We start from the raw sequence: 19946 nt of genomic DNA on the forward strand, positions 1-19946 counted from the left end.
TCTAATAATTTATTTAAAATAATTTTGACACATTAACTTTCATAAATTATTAACTCTTATAAAATCGAGATTAATAAATAATTATTAATTATTTGATAAACCCTGATACACAAGGTACAATAAATAAAATTTTCTTTTAAAACAAAAATTTTTCAAAATATTTCAGTAATCTTTCACAATACTAATTAACTATTATTATTATTATTTTTTTCATTAAAAATTACTAAAACATTAAATTATATAATTATTTTAATTATAAATTAATAAATTAATTTTAAAACAAAAAAAATTAATAAACAAATATTGCTCAGTTTATATTGATTTGCACAAAAATCTTTTCAATGTAAATGAAACGCTTTACTAAATAAGCTTTAAACTGTCATTCTAGATACACCTTCCGGTACATCTACTATGTTACGACTTATCTTACCTTAATAGTAAGAGCGACGGGCGATGTGTGCATATTCTAGAGCTAAAATCAAATTCACAATCTTTAAAATTTTACTATCAAATCCACCTTCACTAAAAATATTTCATAATTAGATCCGTTTAAATATATTTATTGTAACCCATCTCTACTCAAATATAAGCTACACCTTGATCTGATATACATTCATATTAAAATTATAGAAAATTATTATTCTAATAAAATATTCTGATAACGACGGTATATAAACTGAAAGACAAACTTAAGTAAGGTTCATCGTGGATTATCAATTACAGGACAGGTTCCTCTGAATAGACTAAAATACCGCCAAATTTTTTAAGTTTCAAGAACATAACTACTACTACCTTAGTGTTAACAATTACATTTTAAATAATAGGGTATCTAATCCTAGTTTATATCCAAAATTTACAAGCTTCAAAATCCTACAATTTAAAAATTACTAAATTTAAAATTTCACCTAATAAATTTAATTTTATTTTAAAATCAATCATTTTAACTCACACTGAACAAATTTTATTTGCATTATTTGTGTAACCGCGGCTGCTGGCACAAATTTAGCCAATACTTTATGAAATTACTATTTCCAAGTTTCCTTGATTAATAAAGCTATTTACTGAGATTATAATTAAAATTTATTTATTATTAAAATAAATAAAAATACACGCAAAAACTTACATATAAAATAAATCAATAATAAAATTCAAAGCTAAAATAAAACTTTAATATTAATTTATTAAAAAACTATATATATATTACCTAACAAACCATATTAAACCTTAATAACTAACTTAAAGTACAACTTTAATAAAGTAAAAATATACAAAAATAAAATAACTTAGTACTTCGGTCTGCATCAGTCATTACCCCCTAAGTAATTAACCGTTTTTCATTGTAAAAAATTAGATGAAAACAGCCTATTATAAAAAATCTCGTTTTCATTAAATTCAACTGGTAATAATTAATTGTTTATTATTAATTTAATAATAAAATATAACTATTACTTAATAACATAAAAAAATAAATTAATAATTGAAATAATAATTAAATAAGATAACAAAAAATTATCATATCTGTATAAAAAGATTTAGTAAATAATTAATTTTATACAATTTTTTTTTTTTTTTTTTTTTTTTTTAAATTATAAAATTTATAAAATATTAAAATTTAAAATAGATTTTCATTCAAAAATTTATTTTTATATAGTCTTAAAAATTTTAAAATATTAGTTAAAGATAAATTAACGATATACCAGTTAAGATTAATAAATATCTATATGTATATAAATATTTAATTAATTAATATATGCCTATTAATTATGTCAAAAAAACCCTAGAATTCAGAGATCTATAACAATTAGATCAATTGATTAGTAGATAAAATCATCTGTAGTTAGACATTTGTATAAATAAATAATAAAAATAACTCTTTGTTATTCATCTATCTATTTATCTATGAGTTGTACTTTTAACTCTCGGAAATGTCTATATTGGAATTTACTGTTAACTACTAGTAAAAAATACAATTTAAATAAGTTTACTAATTTAACTTATTTAGATAAAATTAATTTAAATGTAATTATTTTATCTAACTTAATTAAAATTAACTATAGGAAAAAAAAAAAAAAATTAGATGAAAACAGCCTATTATAAATGAAATAAGCTGTTTTCATTGAATGAATTGCCTGACGAAAAGGGTTACCTTGATAGGGTAAATTATGTAATAATATTACATTCATTATATTTAATAGAATTAAACTATTTCTAAAAGTATCAAAAACTTTTGTGCATCATACACCAAAATATATCAATTATAAAAAGATAAGCTAATCAAGCTACTGGGTTCATACCCCATTTATAAAGGTCCTAATCCTTTTCTTTTTAATTTTTAATAATTCAGCTAAAATTATATTCTTCTTTATCTTAATTACAGGTACAATAATCACAGTATCATCTAATTCTTGATTGGGAGCTTGAATAGGTCTAGAAATTAATTTATTATCTTTTATCCCCCTAATAAATAGTAATAATTTAATATCTACAGAAGCCTCTCTTAAGTATTTCCTAACTCAAGCCTTAGCCTCAGCAGTATTATTATTTGCTATTATAATGAGATACTTAAACAATTTTCCTGTCACACAAGAAAATTCTTTATATAATGACTTAATTATTACATCATCACTATTATTAAAAAGAGGGGCAGCCCCCTTTCATTTCTGATTTCCAAATGTTATAGAAGGCTTATCGTGAATAAACGCTTTAACTTTAATAACCTGACAAAAAATTGCTCTTATATTAATCTCCTACATTTCGCCAAACAATTTTATTCTTTTAGTAATCTTTACATCAACCATTGTAGGATCTTTAGGAGGATTAAATCAAACTTCCTTACGAAAGTTAATAGCCTTCTCCTCTATCAACCACCTAGGTTGAATATTAGCGGCTATGCAAACTAGTGAATCGATATGATTAATTTATTTTTCATATTATTCATTTTTATCCTTCAGTCTAACCTTCATATTCAACAATTTTAAAATATTCCACATCAATCAACTATTCGATTCATTTTTTAGATCAAAAATTTTAAAATTTATATTATTTCTTAATCTTCTATCCTTAGGTGGACTACCCCCATTCATTGGGTTTCTACCTAAATGGTTGGTTATTCAGATATTAGTTCTAAAAAGACAATACATTTTAGTAACCATCATAACTGTAATAACTTTAATTACATTATTTTTTTATCTACGACTATGTTTTGCAGCTTTTATACTAAACTACTACGAAAATAATTGAACGGTAAAATATTCATCAACAATTTTTCTTTTAAAACTATACTTGTTTTATCTTTCATCTCTACATTTAGATTAGTACTAGTTTCCCTAGTCTACCTATTCTTGTAAATTTATAGAATAAGGCTTTAAGTTAAATAAACTAATAGCCTTCAAAGCTATAAATATAAGTATAGTCTTTTAAGCCTTAGTAAATTTTTACTCCTTTAGAATTGCAGTCTAATGTCAATATTGACTATAAAGCCTTGATTAAAAAGAATAAATTCTTATAAATAGATTTACAGTCTATTGCCTAAACTTCAGCCATTTAATCGCGACAATGGCTATTTTCAACGAACCATAAAGATATCGGAACATTATATTTTATTTTCGGAGCTTGAGCAGGTATAGTAGGAACATCTCTTAGAATCTTAGTCCGGGCAGAACTGGGTCACCCAGGAGCTTTAATCGGAGATGATCAAATCTATAATGTCATCGTAACAGCTCATGCATTTGTTATGATTTTTTTCATAGTAATACCTATTATAATTGGAGGATTTGGAAATTGACTAGTACCCCTAATACTAGGAGCGCCAGATATAGCATTCCCTCGAATGAATAATATAAGATTTTGATTATTACCTCCCTCTCTTACATTACTTTTAGTGAGCAGTATAGTAGAAAACGGAGCTGGTACAGGTTGAACTGTTTATCCTCCCCTTTCATCAATTATCGCTCATGGTGGGGCCTCAGTTGATTTAGCTATTTTTTCTCTGCATTTAGCTGGTATTTCATCAATTTTAGGAGCCGTAAATTTCATTACTACAGTAATTAATATGCGATCAACAGGAATCACATTTGACCGGATACCTTTATTCGTTTGAGCCGTAGTATTGACAGCTCTTCTTTTACTTCTATCTCTACCTGTATTAGCCGGAGCTATTACTATACTTTTAACAGACCGAAACTTAAACACCTCTTTCTTCGACCCAGCTGGTGGTGGAGACCCTATTTTATACCAACATTTGTTTTGATTCTTTGGACACCCTGAAGTTTATATTTTAATTTTACCAGGATTCGGTATAATTTCTCATATTATTAGACAAGAATCGGGTAAAAGGGAAACATTTGGTTCCTTAGGTATAATTTACGCTATAATAGCAATCCAAGTAATCCAGGATTTATCGTATGAGCCCATCATATATTTACAGTAGGTATAGATGTTGATACTCGAGCTTACTTCACTTCAGCTACAATAATTATTGCTGTTCCTACTGGAATTAAAATTTTCAGATGACTAGCCACTCTTCATGGAACACAATTAAATTATTCCCCAGCTATATTATGAGCTTTAGGTTTTGTATTTTTATTCACAGTTGGGGGACTAACTGGAGTAGTATTAGCCAACTCTTCTGTTGATATTATTCTTCATGACACTTACTACGTAGTAGCTCATTTCCATTATGTTTTATCAATAGGAGCAGTATTTGCTATTATAGCTGGATTTGTACACTGATATCCATTATTTACTGGATTAGTTTTAAACCCTAAGTGATTAAAAAGTCAATTTATTATTATATTTATTGGTGTAAACTTAACTTTCTTCCCTCAACACTTCTTAGGATTAGCAGGAATACCTCGACGTTACTCCGACTACCCAGATGCTTACACAACATGAAATGTAGTTTCTACAATTGGTTCATCAATTTCTTTACTAGGAATTCTTTTCTTCTTATTTATTATTTGAGAAAGATTAGTTACTCAACGTCAAGTAATTTACCCAATGCAACTTAGTTCTTCAATTGAATGACTTCAAAATACACCACCTGCTGAACATAGTTATTCAGAATTACCTCTTTTAACTAATTTCTAATATGGCAGATTAGTGCAATGGATTTAAGCTCCATATATAAAGTATTTTACTTTTATTAGAAACTAATGACAACATGAGCTGCCCTTGGCCTTCAAGATAGTGCCTCTCCTCTTATAGAACAACTTACATTTTTTCATGATCATGCTCTTATAATTTTAGTAATAATTACAACTCTTGTAGGTTATTTAATATTTATATTGTTCTTCAATACTTACACAAACCGAAACCTCCTTCACGGTCAAACCATTGAAATAATTTGAACTATTCTTCCAGCAATTGTTCTGCTATTTATTGCTTTCCCCTCTCTACGCCTACTTTACTTATTGGATGAAATTAATGAACCTTCAGTAACTTTAAAGGCTATCGGACACCAATGATACTGAAGTTACGAATATTCAGATTTCATAAATGTAGAATTTGACTCATATATAATCCCTACTAATGAATTAGCTACAGACGGATTTCGTTTATTAGACGTAGATAACCGAGTAGTTTTACCTATAAATTCACAAATTCGAATTTTAGTGACAGCCGCAGATGTAATCCACTCTTGAACAATTCCATCGTTAGGAGTAAAAGTTGATGGAACCCCGGGCCGATTAAACCAAACTAATTTTTTAATAAACCGCCCAGGTTTATTCTATGGTCAATGTTCTGAAATTTGCGGAGCTAATCACAGTTTTATACCTATTGTAATCGAAAGAATCCCTGTTAATCATTTTATTAAATGAGTTACTAACAGAGCTAACTCATAATTTATCATTAGATGACTGAAAGCAAGTACTGGTCTCTTAAACCATTTTATAGTAAATTAGCACTTACTTCTAATGAAAAAAAATTAGTTAAAATATAACATTAGTGTGTCAAACTGAAATTACTGAATTAATTAGTATTTTTTAATTCCACAAATAGCTCCTATCGGTTGATTAAGTTTATTTATTATCTTCTCAATTACTTTTATTTTGTTTAGTATAATAAATTATTATTCTGTACTTCCACAAACCCCTAAATCTCAAATCTCAAAGAAGTATTCATCTACATCCCTTAACTGAAAATGATAACAAATTTATTCTCTGTATTCGATCCCTCATCAAGCATTTTCAATTTATCATTAAATTGAATAAGAACATTCCTAGGATTATTGTTAATCCCATCAGCTTACTGATTAATACCATCACGATGACATATTTTTTGAAATTCTATTTTACTAACACTACATAAGGAATTCAAAACCTTATTAGGTCCCTCAGGTCATTCAGGTTCAACCTTCATTTTCGTTTCATTATTTTCTCTAATTCTATTTAATAATTTTATAGGTTTATTCCCTTATATCTTCACAAGTACAAGTCATTTAACATTGACCCTTACCTTGGCTCTTCCTCTATGATTATGTTTTATATTATATGGATGAATTAACCACACTCAACACATATTCGCCCATTTAGTGCCCCAAGGAACTCCAGCAGTACTAATACCATTCATGGTATGTATTGAAACTATTAGTAATATTATTCGGCCAGGAACTTTAGCTGTTCGACTAGCGGCTAAATTAATCGCAGGACACTTATTATTAACCCTATTGGGAAATACTGGCCCTTCGTTATCTTACATTATTGTATCCCTTTTATTAATTGGACAAATTGCTTTATTAGTACTTGAATCAGCTGTAGCTATTATTCAGTCATATGTATTTGCTGTTTTAAGTACTTTATACTCTAGTGAAGTAAATTAATGTCAACACACTCAAATCACCCATTCCATTTAGTAGATTATAGCCCATGACCTTTAACAGGAGCTATCGGAGCTATAACATCAGTATCAGGTTTAGTTAAATGATTCCACCAATACGACATTTCGCTATTTCTATTAGGAAATGTAATTACTATCCTAACAGTCTATCAATGATGACGAGACGTCTCACGAGAAGGAACATTTCAAGGATTACATACCCTACCAGTTACATTAGGCCTTCGATGAGGAATAATTTTATTTATTTTATCAGAAGTCTTATTCTTTGTATCCTTCTTTTGAGCATTTTTCAATAGCAGACTATCACCTGCCATCGAATTAGGTGCTTCATGACCCCCTGCTGGTATTCAACCATTCAATCCATTCCAAATTCCTTTGTTAAATACAGCAATTCTTTTATCATCTGGAGTTACAGTAACTTGAGCTCACCATAGATTAATAGAGGGTAATCATTCTCAAGCCACACAAGGATTATTTTTTACAGTTTTATTAGGGGTTTACTTCACTATCCTACAAGCCTATGAATACATCGAAGCACCTTTTACTATTGCAGATTCAGTTTACGGTTCTACATTCTTTATAGCAACAGGCTTCCATGGAATTCACGTATTAATTGGAACAACTTTCCTTTTAGTCTGTTTAATCCGACATTTAAATAATCATTTTTCTAAAACTTATCATTTCGGATTTGAAGCAGCCGCATGATACTGACATTTCGTTGATATTGTATGATTATTCCTCTATATCTCAATTTATTGATGAGGAGGTTAATTAATTATCTGTATAGTATATAAGTATATTTGACTTCCAATCATAAGGTCTACTAATCGGTAGTATAGATAATCTTTTCAATCATTATTATAGGGTTAATTCTAATAACAATCACCAGAATTGTAATAATTTTAGCTTCAGTACTTTCAAAAAAAGCTCTTACAGACCGAGAAAAATGTTCTCCATTTGAATGTGGGTTTGATCCAAAGTCATCTTCACGCCTACCTTTCTCACTTCGATTCTTCCTAATCACTATTATTTTTCTAATTTTCGATGTAGAAATTGCTCTTATTTTACCTATAGTTCTAATTATCTCTACTTCAGACATCTTCATATGAACAATTACCTCAATTATTTTCATTATTATTCTAATTATTGGATTATATCATGAATGAAATCAAGGAATATTAAACTGATCAAACTAAACCTAGGGTTGTAGTTAATTATAACATTTGATTTGCATTCAAAAAGTATTGATATTCTCAATCTACCTTAAACAGAATATGAAGCGATTTATTGCAATTAGTTTCGACCTAATCTTAGGTATTTAATACCCTTATTCTCTAAATGTATAAAATTAATTATTTACTAAATCTTTTTAATTGAAGCCAAAAAGAGGCTTATCACTGTTAATGATAGAATTGAGGTTATTCTCCAATTAAGGAAGTATGACGTTCAAGAAAAAGCTGCTAACTTTTATCTTTTAATGGTTAAACTCCATTTGTACTTCTGTTTATATAGTTTAGCAAAAACATTACATTTTCATTGTAAAAACAAAATTTTACTATTTTTATAAATTACTAAAACTAATTCACTATATCCAAAAATTACATAATTACCCTAACATCTTCAGTGTTATGCTCTACATTTAAGCTATTTGAATAAAATATTAAAAAGAAAGAAAACAAGAAAGTAATTCATAAAACAAATAATAAAAGATAAATCTTCAAGTTATTATTGTGTATAACAAATATATGTTGAGAATATTTCCCTAATTCGTTATATAAATTTTGACCCCCTAAAAATTCTGATCAACCCTGATCAAAAGATTTACATACTCTTCCTCCTAAAATCAAGGGATAGTTAATAATCCCATAAGTAGAGATATAAGGTATAAATCATATAGAACCAAAAAAATAACTGCTAACATAATTACTTAAAGATTTATTAAAATAAAATAAAGAAACATTTGAAATTAAATAGCCTAATACACCTCCCACAATACAAACAAACAAAGTTAACAACTTCAAATAACTAGGCAAACAAATTATATATGGTGTAGGAAAAATCAATCAACTTAACATACTACCTCCCACAATTCTCATTACTAGTAAACCTCTCATCCCACGAAGCATAATTCATCCCTCATCTCTTAACATATTTAAAGAACCACAATTTAATTCACCTGTTATTGAATAATAGACCAATCGAAAAGAATAGCAAACAGTTAAACCAGTAGAAAAAAAATATAAAAAGAAAGAAAATATATTAATATAACTTAAAGAAACAATCTCAAGAATTATGTCCTTAGAATAAAAACCCAGCTAAAAAAGGCATACCACACAACGCTAAATTAGCAACATTAAAACAACCAGATGTTAATGGTATATAAATACCAAGTCCTCCTATCAAACGAATATCTTGAGAATTATTCATATTATGAATAATAGCTCCAGCACATATAAATAAAAGAGCCTTAAATAAAGCATGAGTTAACAGATGAAAAAAAGCTAATTTATAAAATCCTATAGATAAAATTCTTATTATTAATCCTAATTGTCTTAAAGTAGATAGGGCAATAATCTTTTTTAGGTCAAATTCAAAATTAGCCCCCAATCCAGCTATAAATATAGTCAAACCAGATAATAATAATAATAAATCCCCTAATCATCTACCTCTCAACAAAATATTAAATCGAATTAATAAATAAACCCCAGCAGTCACCAAAGTAGAAGAATGAACTAAAGCAGAAACTGGTGTAGGAGCCGCTATAGCAGCAGGTAATCAAGATGAAAATGGAATCTGAGCACTCTTAGTTATAGCAGCTAATATAATCAAAGCCCCAATAATTTCCATTTCTACTCTATTTTTCATAACTTCTAAATAAAAAATATAGTTTCAACTCCCGTAATTTAACATTCAAGCAATAGCTAATAAAAATGCGACATCCCCAATCCGATTGGATAAAGCTGTTAATATGCCAGCATAATATGACTTAACATTTTGAAAATAAATAACTAAACAATAAGATACTAATCTTAACCCATCTCACCCTAATAAAATTCTAATCAAATTTGGACTAATAATTAATAACATTATAGATATAACGAATATAAGAACTAATATAATAAAACGATTAATATTTAAATCACCTCTCATATACTCCTTTCTATAATAAATAACTAAAGAAGCAATTAATAGAACAAAAGATATAAATAATAAACTTATTCAATCAAATAAAAAGGTTATTACAATTCTAGCTGAATTTAAACTTACAACTTCTCACTCCAAAAAGATAGTATAATCATTTATTAAAAATAACAAACTAGACAAAAAAAAATTGATTCTAATAGAAATTAAAACCAAAAATCTAATTCTACAAATTGATAAATATTTCACGATCTAAAATGACTAACTCATATCATTGACACCACAAATCAATATTTTAAATAAACTATTTAGATTAATTAAAGTCAAAATAAACAAATATCTCTCTTTAAAATTAATAAATTTAAAGGAAACCAATGAAGAAATAATAGCAAATATTCCCGAATCTTACCCCCTCTAAATGAATATACGCCAGAAAATACCTTACCATGTTGACTATAAGCATATAAATATAATGTATATGCAGCTCTAAAAAAAGATAGTAAAGATAAAGAAATTATAGTAACTCAAGATCAACTAACAATTCTATTCAATAAAGAAATTTCACCTAATAAATTCAACGAAGGAGGGGCCGCTATGTTACAAGCTCTTAGTAAAAATCACCATAATGTTATAGAAGGTATAAAATTTAATAACCCCTTATTAATTAATAAACTTCGACTCCCTAACCGTTCATAAGTAATATTGGCTAAACAAAACAACCCTGAAGAACATAACCCATGAGCAATTATCAAAGTATAAGATCCGCAAAGACCTCAATAAGTTAAAGTTATAAGACCCCCTAATACAATACCTATATGAGCTACAGAAGAATAAGCAATAAGAGCCTTTAAATCAGTTTGACGTAAACAAACCAAACTAATCAATACCCCCCCCTACTAATCTAATACTAACTCAAACATAATTATATTTAATGCCTCTCATTTGTATAAAAGAAAACACTCGTAATAACCCGTATCCTCCTAACTTCAATATAATGCCGGCTAAAATTATTGATCCTGAAACTGGAGCCTCTACATGAGCTTTAGGTAGCCATAAATGAACCAAAAATATTGGTATCTTAACTAAAAAGGCTAAAATTAAACTTAAATACAACAAATCATAATTAAATATATAATTACCCAATAAATAAAAGTTTATAGTATTTAAAGTATTATATAAATAAAAAATCCCAACCAATATAGGTAAAGAAACTAATAAAGTGTAAAATAATAAATAAACACCAGCCTGTAAACGTTCTGGTTGATATCCTCATCCTAAAATTAAAAATAAAGTAGGAATTAAACTACTTTCAAAAAATAAATAAAATATAAATAAATTTATACTTCTAAAAGTCAAAACTAAAAAAATCAATAAAATTAATACATTAAACAAAAATAATCTTTTATAATTATTATATTTATTAACAGACTCACTAGCTGTCAACATTAATGTACAAATTCAAAAACTTAATAAAATTAATCCATAAGAAATTACATCAAATCCTAAAAAATAAGAAATATTTACAAAATAATTAGTACAATAATTTAATATAATGAAAATAAAAGTAACAACAAATAATAAATTTTGTACCATTCAAAACAAACCGTTAATAAAACAAATAGGACTAATAAAAAGTATTATAAAAATTAATTTTAACATTGTAAAATATTAAATGATTGAAAATAATCATTTCCATGAGTACGAATTATAGAAACTAAAATAGAAAGACCAAAAATAAGATTAAGTCTTTTAAAACTTCAAGAGAAAAGAAATTACTTTATCATTAATCCCCAAAATTAATATTTTAATTAAACTACCTCCTGATATTATACAACTATTTTTATACACATCTACATTAATTTCAAGACTTATTTTTATTCAAATAAACCATCCTTTAGCTATAGGGTTAATATTATTAATCCAAACTTTACAAATTTGTTTATTAACAGGATTAATAGCAAAAAGATTTTGATTTTCTTATATTCTATTTCTAATCTTCCTGGGAGGAATACTAGTTTTATTTATTTATGTAACCTCTCTAGCTTCAAGCGAAATATTTTCTTTATCTATAAAATTAACTACTATTTGTGTAATAGCTACAGCAACTCTTATACTAATCTCCGTATTTATAGATAAATCATCAACAACATGCTTTATACAAAATCTAGAAATACAACCGTTTAACCAAATAAAAAGTATTCTTCCAGAAAACGCTCTAAATCTACATAAACTATATAACTTCCCCACAAATATAATCACCATTATATTAATAAACTACCTTTTAGTTACTTTAATTGCTGTAGTAAAAATTACTAAATTATTTTATGGTCCTCTTCGGCCAATAAACTAATGAACAAACCTTTACGAACCCAACACCCCTTATTTAAAATTGCAAATAATGCTTTAGTAGATCTACCAGCTCCTGTAAATATTTCAGCTTGATGAAATTTCGGCTCCCTACTAGGTTTATGTTTAATTATTCAAATTATAACAGGATTATTCTTAGCTATACATTATACAGCTGATATTAATTTAGCTTTCAATAGAGTAAACCACATTTGTCGTGATGTAAATTATGGTTGATTATTACGAACCCTTTTTGCTAATGGAGCATCATTTTTCTTTATTTGTATCTACCTACACGTTGGACGAGGTATTTATTACGGATCCTATTTATTCACACCTACTTGATTAGTAGGAGTACTAATTCTATTTTTAGTAATAGCAACAGCCTTTATAGGGTATGTCTTACCTTGAGGACAAATATCATTCTGAGGGGCCACAGTTATTACTAACCTTTTATCAGCTATTCCATACTTAGGTATTGATTTAGTACAATGAGTATGGGGAGGATTCGCTGTTGACAACGCAACCCTTACTCGATTCTTCACCTTTCATTTTATTTTACCATTTATCGTACTAGCAATAACTTTAATTCATTTATTATTCTTACATCAAACAGGATCTAATAACCCATTGGATTAAATTCTAATATTGATAAAATCCCCTTCCACCCATATTTCTCATTCAAGGATATCGTAGGATTCATCGTAATAATTGCAGCCCTTCTTCTTCTTACATTAATCAACCCCTACTTACTTGGAGACCCAGATAATTTCATCCCAGCAAATCCTTTAGTAACCCCAGTCCACATTCAACCCGAATGATACTTCCTTTTCGCTTATGCAATCTTACGTTCTATTCCTAACAAGCTTGGAGGAGTAATTGCATTAGTCTTATCAATTGCTATTTTAGCTATTTTGCCTTTTTATCATTTAAGAAAATTTCGAGGAATTCAATTCTATCCTATTAATAAAATCTTATTTTGATCTATAGTAGTGACAGTTATCCTATTAACATGAATTGGTGCTCGTCCAGTAGAAGATCCGTACGTCCTAGTAGGGCAAATTTTAACTATTATCTACTTCCTTTATTATATTATTAATCCACTAGTTAATAAATGATGAGATAATCTAATCAACTAGTTAATGAGCTTGAATAAGCATATGTTTTGAAAACATAAGATAGAAATCAAATTTTCTATTGACTTTACTAATTTCTATTAACCACATGTAACAAATTAATAATAGTTTAAATCCAATAATAAATAATAAAAAATTTAATGAAAAAGGTAAAAAACTCTTTCAAGCCAAATATATTAATTTATCATACCGAAACCGAGGTAAAGTACCACGAGCTCAAATAAATAAAAAAGAAATAAATGTTAACTTAACATAAAATATAATATTAAATAAATCACACCCTAAAAAAATTACACAAAACAATATTCTTATAAACAAAATACTAGCATATTCAGCCATAAAAATCAAAGCAAATCCCCCTCTTCTATATTCAATATTAAACCCAGATACTAATTCAGATTCTCCTTCAGCAAAATCAAAAGGAGTCCGATTAGTTTCTGCTAGACAAATACAAAACCAAACTAATCTAATAGGAAATAAAATAACCAAAAATCAAATTCTTTTTTGATAATAAAAAAAATCTAAAATATTATAACCCCCAATTAAAAAAACAAAAGACAATAAAACCAATGCTATACTAACTTCATAAGAAATTGTTTGAGCAACAGCCCGAAGTCCCCCTAATAAAGCATAGTTAGAATTAGAGGATCACCCAGCCACCATAACAGTATAAACGTCTAAACTAGTACAACATAAAAAAAAACAATAATCCTAAATTAAAAGAAAATAACTTTACAAATAAAGGAATACACAACCAAGCTACTAAAGAAAGAAATAAAGAAAAAATAGGAGAAAAATAATAAGAAATATAATTTGACAAAAGAGGATAAGTTTGTTCCTTAGTAAATAACTTAATCGCATCACAAAAGGGTTGGGGAATACCCATTAATCCAACCTTATTAGGCCCCTTACGAATTTGAATATAACCTAATACTTTACGTTCCAAAAGAGTTAAAAAAGCAACTCTCACTAAAACACAGACTACTAAAATTAAGCTGCCAATAATTGATAAAATTAATTCTATAAAAAACAAGTACTATTTGTAATATAAATTACATAAATAAATTCTAAATTTATTGCACTAATCTGCCAAAATAGTTATTTAAATTAATCATATTCTAATTTTAAAATATAATTATTTTAATACCTGGTCCTTTCGTACTAAGATATTACAACTTACTAAAGATAGAAACCAACCAGGCTTACGCCGGTCTGAACTCAGATCATGTAAGAATTTAAAAGTCGAACAGACTTAGCATTTAAGCGGCTACACCTAAAATTATATCTTAATCCAACATCGAGGTCGCAAACTTTTTTATCGATATGAACTCTCCAAAAAAATTACGCTGTTATCCCTAAAGTAACTTAATCTTTTAATCACTACTAATGGATCAATAACTCATAAATTAATGATTTTTTATAATTAAAAGTTCATTAAATTTTAACATCACCCCAACAAAATATTCTCCATTATAAAAATAAAATAAATCCAAAAAATTTAAACAAAAAAAAAATATAAAGATTTATAGGGTCTTCTCGTCTTTTAATAATATTTTAGCTTTTTGACTAAAATATAAAATTCTATTATAAATTTATATGAAACAGCTTATACCTCGTCCAACCGTTCATACCAGCCTTCAATTAAAAGACTAATGATTATGCTACCTTTGCACAGTTAGAATACTGCGGCCATTTAAAAATTTCAGTGGGCAGGTCAGACTTTAAAAATAACTCAAAAAGACATGTTTTTGTTAAACAGGCGGGTAAAAAATTTGCCGAGTTCTTTATACAAACTTATCATACAAAATTACTTAAACATTAAATATACTAATTCTATCATTATTCCTTTTTATAAATTATTAATAAAAAAATTTTTATAAATAAATTAAAATATAATAAATAATATAAATTATAAAATAATTTATAACAAACTTTATAATGATTGCTAATTCTAAGCATACATTTTATATTAAAATTATTAATTTTTAACAATTTATCTTAAAGCTTATCCCTTAAGATATTCAAATTAATAAATTTTTTAATTAAACAAATAACTAAAAAATTAAAAATTCGTAAATTAAATTTATTTCTAAAAAAAACTAGATACCTTTATAAACGAATAACATTTCATTTCTAATAATTTATTTAAAATAATTTTGACACATTAACTTTCATAAATTATTAACTCTTATAAAATCGAGATTAATAAATAATTATTAATTATTTGATAAACCCTGATACACAAGGTACAATAAATAAAATTTTCTTTTAAAACAAAAATTTTTCAAAATATTTCAGTAATCTTTCACAATACTAATTAACTATTATTATTATTATTTTTTCATTAAAAATTACTAAAACATTAAATTATAAAGGGTGATTTTTTAAGAGCTTGATAACTTTTTAAAAAAAAAAAACGCATAAAATTTGCAAAATCTCATCGGTTCTTTATTTGAAACGTTAGATTGGTTCATGACATTTACTTTTTGAAGATAATTTCATTTAAATGTTGACCGCGGCTGCGTCTTAGGTGGTCCATTCGGAAAGTCCAATTTTGGGCAACTTTTTCGAGCATTTCGGCCGGAATAGCCCGAATTTCTTCGGAAATGTTGTCTTCCAAAGCTGGAATAGTTGCTGGCTTATTTCTGTAGACTTTAGACTTGACGTAGCCCCACAAAAAATAGTCTAAAGGCGTTAAATCGCATGATCTTGGTGGCCAACTTACGGGTCCATTTCTTGAGATGAATTGTTCTCCGAAGTTTTCCCTCAAAATGGCCATAGAATCGCGAGCTGTGTGGCATGTAGCGCCATCTTGTTGAAACCACATGTCAACCAAGTTCAGTTCTTCCATTTTTGGCAACAAAAAGTTTGTTAGCATCGAACGATAGCGATCGCCATTCACCGTAACGTTGCGTCCAACAGCATCTTTGAAAAAATACGGTCCAATGATTCCACCAGCGTACAAACCACACCAAACAGTGCATTTTTCGGGATGCATGGGCAGTTCTTGAACGGCTTCTGGTTGCTCTTCACCCCAAATGCGGCAATTTTGCTTATTTACGTAGCCATTCAACCAGAAATGAGCCTCATCGCTGAACAAAATTTGTCGATAAAAAACATTTCGAACCGAACACTGATTTTGGTAATAAAATTCAATGATTTGCAAGCGTTGCTCGTTAGTAAGTCTATTCATGATGAAATGTCAAAGCATACTGAGCATCTTTCTCTTTGACACCATGTCTGAAATCCCACGTGATCTGTCAAATACTAATGCATGAAAATCCTAACCTCAAAAAAATCACCCGTTATAATTATTTTTAATAAATTAATTTTAAAACAAAAAAAATTAATAAACAAATATTGCTCAGTTTATATTGATTTGCACAAAAATCTTTTCAATGTAAATGAAACGCTTTACTAAATAAGCTTTAAACTGTCATTCTAGATACACCTTCCGGTACATCTACTATGTTACGACTTATCTTACCTTAATAGTAAGAGCGACGGGCGATGTGTGCATATTCTAGAGCTAAAATCAAATTCACAATCTTTAAAATTTTACTATCAAATCCACCTTCACTAAAAATATTTCATAATTAGATCCGTTTAAATATATTTATTGTAACCCATCTCTACTCAAATATAAGCTACACCTTGATCTGATATACATTCCTATTAAAATTATAGAAAATTATTATTCTAATAAAATATTCTGATAACGACGGTATATAAACTGAAAGACAAACTTAAGTAAGGTTCATCGTGGATTATCAATTACAGGACAGGTTCCTCTGAATAGACTAAAATACCGCCAAATTTTTTAAGTTTCAAGAACATAACTACTACTACCTTAGTGTTAACAATTACATTTTAAATAATAGGGTATCTAATCCTAGTTTATATCCAAAATTTACAAGCTTCAAAATCCTACAATTTAAAAATTACTAAATTTAAAATTTCACCTAATAAATTTAATTTTATTTTAAAATCAATCATTTTAACTCACACTGAACAAATTTTATTTGCATTATTTGTGTAACCGCGGCTGCTGGCACAAATTTAGCCAATACTTTACTTAAATTACTATTTCCAAGTTTCCTTGATTAATAAAGCTATTTACTGAGATTATAATTAAAATTTATTTATTATTAAAATAAATAAAAATACACGCAGAAACTTACATATAAAATAAATCAATAATAAAATTCAAAGCTAAAATAAAACTTTAATATTAATTTATTAAAAAACTATATATATATTACCTAACAAACCATATTAAACCTTAATAACTAACTTAAAGTACAACTTTAATAAAGTAAAAATATACAAAAATAAAATAACTTAGTACTTCGGTCTGCATCAGTCATTACCCCCTAAGTAATTAACCGTTTTTCATTGTAAAAAATTAGATGAAAACAGCCTATTATAAAAAATCTCGTTTTCATTAAATTCAACTGGTAATAATTAATTGTTTATTATTAATTTAATAATAAAATATAACTATTACTTAATAACATAAAAAAATAAATTAATAATTGAAATAATAATTAAATAAGATAACAAAAAATTATCATATCTGTATAAAAAGATTTAGTAAATAATTAATTTTATACAATTTTTTTTTTTTTTTTTTTTTTAAATTATAAAATTTATAAAATATTAAAATTTAAAATAGATTTTCATTCAAAAATTTATTTTTATATAGTCTTAAAAATTTTAAAATATTAGTTAAAGATAAATTAACGATATACCAGTTAAGATTAATAAATATCTATATGTATATAAATATTTAATTAATTAATATATGCCTATTAATTATGTCAAAAAAACCCTAGAATTCAGAGATCTATAACAATTAGATCAATTGATTAGTAGATAAAATCATCTGTAGTTAGACATTTGTATAAATAAATAATAAAAATAACTCTTTGTTATTCATCTATCTATTTATCTATGAGTTGTACTTTTAACTCTCGGAAATGTCTATATTGGAATTTACTGTTAACTACTAGTAAAAAATACAATTTAAATAAGTTTACTAATTTAACTTATTTAGATAAAATTAATTTAAATGTAATTGGAAAAATGTAATTGTGGAAAAAAAAAAAAAAAATTAGATGAAAACAGCCTATTATAAATGAAATAAGCTGTTTTCATTGAATGAATTGCCTGACGAAAAGGGTTACCTTGATAGGGTAAATTATGTAATAATATTACATTCATTATATTTAATAGAATTAAACTATTTCTAAAAGTATCAAAAACTTTTGTGCATCATACACCAAAATATATCAATTATAAAAAGATAAGCTAATCAAGCTACTGGGTTCATACCCCATTTATAAAGGTCCTAATCCTTTTCTTTTTAATTTTTAATAATTCAGCTAAAATTATATTCTCCTTTATCTTAATTACAGGTACAATAATCACAGTATCATCTAATTCTTGATTGGGAGCTTGAATAGGTCTAGAAATTAATTTATTATCTTTTATCCCCCTAATAAATAGTAATAATTTAATATCTACAGAAGCCTCTCTTAAGTATTTCCTAACTCAAGCCTTAGCCTCAGCAGTATTATTATTTGCTATTATAATGAGATACTTAAACAATTTTCCTGTCACACAAGAAAATTCTTTATATAATGACTTAATTATTACATCATCACTATTATTAAAAAGAGGGGCAGCCCCCTTTCATTTCTGATTTCCAAATGTTATAGAAGGCTTATCGTGAATAAACGCTTTAACTTTAATAACCTGACAAAAAATTGCTCTTATATTAATCTCCTACATTTCGCCAAACAATTTTATTCTTTTAGTAATCTTTACATCAACCATTGTAGGATCTTTAGGAGGATTAAATCAAACTTCCTTACGAAAGTTAATAGCCTTCTCCTCTATCAACCACCTAGGTTGAATATTAGCGGCTATGCAAACTAGTGAATCGATATGATTAATTTATTTTTCATTTTATTCATTTTTATCCTTCAGTCTAACCTTCATATTCAACAATTTTAAAATATTCCACATCAATCAACTATTCGATTCATTTTTTAGATCAAAAATTTTAAAATTTATATTATTTCTTAATCTTCTATCCTTAGGTGGACTACCCCCATTCATTGGGTTTCTACCTAAATGGTTGGTTATTCAGATATTAGTTCTAAAAAGACAATACATTTTAGTAACCATCATAACTGTAATAACTTTAATTACATTATTTTTTTATCTACGACTATGTTTTGCAGCTTTTATACTAAACTACTACGAAAATAATTGAACGGTAAAATATTCATCAACAATTTTTCTTTTAAAACTATACTTGTTTTATCTTTCATCTCTACATTTAGATTAGTACTAGTTTCCCTAGTCTACCTATTCTTGTAAATTTATAGAATAAGGCTTTAAGTTAAATAAACTAATAGCCTTCAAAGCTATAAATATAAGTATAGTCTTTTAAGCCTTAGTAAATTTTTACTCCTTTAG

The 19946-nt window shown here is 26.9% G+C and overlaps 10 pseudogenes; 7 read left to right on the plus strand and 3 right to left on the minus strand.

Moving 5' to 3' along the window:
* The first annotated feature begins 1925 nt into the window (after positions 1-1925).
* On the plus strand, positions 1926-3423 carry LOC128922992 (NADH-ubiquinone oxidoreductase chain 2-like; annotated as a pseudogene).
* A 58-nt stretch (positions 3424-3481) lies between these two features.
* On the plus strand, positions 3482-6982 carry LOC128923109 (cytochrome c oxidase subunit 1-like; annotated as a pseudogene).
* On the plus strand, positions 5154-6982 carry LOC128923113 (cytochrome c oxidase subunit 2-like; annotated as a pseudogene).
* LOC128923111 (cytochrome c oxidase subunit 3-like) lies at positions 6820-7615 on the plus strand (annotated as a pseudogene).
* A 1254-nt stretch (positions 7616-8869) lies between these two features.
* Positions 8870-9612, minus strand: LOC128922993 (NADH-ubiquinone oxidoreductase chain 5-like; annotated as a pseudogene).
* A 23-nt stretch (positions 9613-9635) lies between these two features.
* On the minus strand, positions 9636-11515 carry LOC128923110 (NADH-ubiquinone oxidoreductase chain 4-like; annotated as a pseudogene).
* Positions 11516-11731: 216 nt separating this feature from the next.
* On the plus strand, positions 11732-13958 carry LOC128922994 (NADH-ubiquinone oxidoreductase chain 6-like; annotated as a pseudogene).
* On the plus strand, positions 12420-13958 carry LOC128922995 (cytochrome b-like; annotated as a pseudogene).
* On the minus strand, positions 13544-14446 carry LOC128923112 (NADH-ubiquinone oxidoreductase chain 1-like; annotated as a pseudogene).
* A 3993-nt stretch (positions 14447-18439) lies between these two features.
* LOC128922996 (NADH-ubiquinone oxidoreductase chain 2-like) lies at positions 18440-19923 on the plus strand (annotated as a pseudogene).
* Positions 19924-19946: the final 23 nt, after the last annotated feature.

The sequence above is a fragment of the Zeugodacus cucurbitae genome, chromosome X (assembly GCF_028554725.1).
Source record: "Zeugodacus cucurbitae isolate PBARC_wt_2022May chromosome X, idZeuCucr1.2, whole genome shotgun sequence".
Lineage (NCBI taxonomy): Eukaryota > Metazoa > Arthropoda > Insecta > Diptera > Tephritidae > Zeugodacus > Zeugodacus cucurbitae.